This window comes from Eschrichtius robustus, chromosome 5 (assembly GCF_028021215.1).
Source record: "Eschrichtius robustus isolate mEscRob2 chromosome 5, mEscRob2.pri, whole genome shotgun sequence".
Classification (NCBI taxonomy): Eukaryota; Metazoa; Chordata; class Mammalia; order Artiodactyla; family Eschrichtiidae; genus Eschrichtius; species Eschrichtius robustus.
In genome coordinates, this window is record NC_090828.1 from 56320052 (window position 1) to 56323539 (window position 3488).

Consider the following 3488-nt stretch of genomic DNA (forward strand, 5'->3'; position numbering starts at 1 on the left):
CTCAAGTAAGTAATCTCCATTTTACAGATGAAAAAACTGAGACTTCGAGACACTAAGTTGCCCGAGGGCGTGCAGCTAGTACATGCTAATGCTGAGTTTCAACCTAAGGTTCCCTTTCCGTGGTTACTGGGTGCTGCGCCCTTCCTTTCCCTAATGGCGCCAAAGTTTTGTGTTGCTAGAGATAGAATTACCCTACAGGTGCTCTTAAGACTTCTCATTTATCTACAAATTGACTTCATTTTTGGAGAGTGGCACCTGGTGAAATTAGGGGCATATCAATAGGACAGTGCTCCACAATTGTTTTCAGCCAGTTGACTAGATACACTTTTATAAGCCACCTTGCAGACCTCAGCCATCAGAAGTAGAGTTCCTTTTTGCATAATGTGCAAAAGATAAGTCTTGGGAATGGCAAGAGAAAGCATTCTAAGCCCATTGAAGTCACCTCCTTTCTGAAGAGCCACCTTCTTGCTAACACAGTCTCTGTGAAAGAGTTAAAATATTCCAGGAGTTATTTGACTGATAGAAAAGAACTATTTAATAGTTCTGAGACAGTTCAGGCAACAGTGAAGAGGACTTGGTTTGTATGCCTGATCTCCAGATCTTAAGAGAGAGTTCAATGTTAAACGTCCAGTCTAACTACAGAATCACTGAGCCCCACTCCTATTTAGCTGCTGCTTCAAACCATTGGCTATTTCAGATAGACTAGGAGTGAAAAAAAGGGGGCAGTAAATTGCTGAGTGTCTAAGGAAAAAAACTCAAGTCTGAGAGTTAAGCAACTCTAGTCTTTGAGCTTCTCACACCGTATCTAGATGTTTCTAGAACAACATTGAAACACCAGCTAGCACATTTGCTTGCAATCATGTAAAATTCATAGATTTCTAGCCAAAATGCTGTATAAGCAACAACTTCCTCAGAATCTTTTTGGAATAAGACAGAGCTATTAATTTTTGCCTGATTCCCAGAGAGCTCAGTCTAATACTATTGGCATGCCTTAAATGTAAATGTAGTTAACTGACTTACACAGTCTTTTCCATTTTGAGGTTGAACATGCTTCTTGCCAACTCTCAGGAGACAAAATTTATAAATTTTGCCGATATCAACAGAATAACAAAAAGCCTTTTCTCCTGCGTGATGAAAAACTTGATGTAAACCAAAATTACAGTTTTGGTATAAACCATTATAGCTGTGGAAAAACGGCTGATTATATATATTTCAAATATGTGTACGGTAATGAAACACATGTAGGCAGTAAAAACACTTGTTGAGAGCGTATTATGTAACTAACTCATGTGGTATGAGATGCAAAAGTATTTAAGCCTATGCTTCATCTACATGGTAGAATTAGCTAGTTAGGAGTTAGAATATATATGGGGAACAAACTGTGTGATACTATCAGGTGGAATAAGTGTGATGTAGGTGACCGTGGTGAAGGATTTCCTAACCCCTCTCCTTACAAGAACAAAGCCCAAGCAGAGTGCCCTGATACTTGTTTCATGCTACCTAAGAGAAACAAATGTTTCACATGAAGCGTGGTCCATTGAGATTCCCACCAAAGGCAAAACCTCAGTGATATCACATTCAGGAGGGCCATCTCTGCAAACTTATTCCTTCTGAGTCCTGGAACACTTGGCCCTTAATAACCTAGATCCCCATGGAGAGGAGACCATAAGTACAGATTCAAAGTGTGAACCCATAACATGTGGAATTTAAATGGAGTGGCCTTTATTTGCATTTACAACATCTCTTCTAATATAAGGCACACAAAAAAGTGAAATTAACTCCTGAAACATGCACCAAATTTCTTTATTGCACTGACTTTCATTACTTATCTTACTACTTTCATTACTTACAATTAATGGAGTTGTTTCCAGTTTGGGACTACTGTGAATAAGGTTGCTATAAACGTTCTTGAATATGTCTCTAGGTGGACATGTAGATGAATTTCTGTAACATACCCATCTAAGAGTGGAATTTCTAGGTCATCAAGTATGCATATATTTAATAGATAATGAAATGCCAAACTTTTCCAAAGGGATTGTACAAAATCGATTCCAGCAGCATGGGAGAGTTCCCATATGAGAGTTCTGACATGTTATTGTCAGTCTATTTAGTTTTAGCTATTATATACTATTATTTTGTTATGGTTTTAATTTGTGTTTCCCTAATTACTAATGAGATCAAGTGCCTTTTTGTGTGTGTTTATTGGCCATTTGGATATCATCGTTTGTGAATGTGTAATAAAGGTAGATCTCCTGTATTACCTTCTAGAAGCCTTACAGTTTGTCCTTTCACATTTACACCTACAATTTACCTGGAATTGATTTTTATTTATGGTGTAGAGATCAGGTTTCTTTTTTTTTTTTTCCAATATGATTATCCAGTTGTTTCAGCACCACTTGTTGAAAATATGTTGTTCTATAATACATTGCCACCTTTGTCATAAATCAAGTGTCCATATAGCATTAGTCTGTTTCTGGGCTCTGTATTCTATTCCATTGGTCTATTTATCTACCTTATGCCAGTATCACACTGGCTTAGCTACTGTATATTCTTTTAGATCTTCTACATACAATTATATCATTTGTGAATAATAACAGTTGATTTCTTCCTTTCCATCCTTATACCTTGTTACTTCTTTTTCTTGCTTTAGCCAATTGGCTAGGACCTCCAGTACAGTGTTGAAGAGAAGTAGTAGTGGCACCTTTATGTTGTTCCTGATTTCAAAGGGAAATCTCTCAACACTTCACTATTGTTTGAAGTGGGTTGCTGAGTTTTTGTTTTGTTTTGTTTTTTAACAAACGTTTTAGCAGGTTAAGGAATTCCCCTTCTAATCCTAGTTTGCTGAGAGTTTTTATCATGATTGGATATTGAGTTTTATCAGATGTTTTTTCTGCACCGGTTGAGATGATCATAGGATTTTTCTCTTTTATTCTGTTAGTATGGTAAATTACATGGATTGGTTTTCCACTGTTCAGCCAATCTTGCAATGCTGGCATAAACCCAACCTAATCATGACATATTGGCCTTTTTATGTATTACTGAATATAGAGTAGTATTAAAATTTTGTTTAATATTTTGTGTCTACATTTACAAGTAAGGTTGGTCTATTATTTTCCTTCTTCTAATAGAAACATGTCAGGTTTTGCTGGCCTCATGAAACACGCTAGTGAGTACTTATTTGTTTTCTAGGCTCAGGAAGAGTTTGTGTAAGATTGATCATTATTTCTTCCTTAAGTGTTTGCTAGCATTCACCAAAGAAACAATCTGAACCTAAAGTTTTCTTTATGGGAAGTTTTTTATTAAAAGATTAAGTAGTTTAATGCTATTCAGATTTTGTATTTCTGCTTGTTTCAGTTTTTAACAGTGTTTTTCTAGCACATTGTCTACTTCATTTACATTTTCAAATTTATGGACAGAGTTTTTCGTAGTATCTTCTATTATCATTTAATGTCTATAGGATCTTTGGTAATGTCCCACTTTTTTATTCC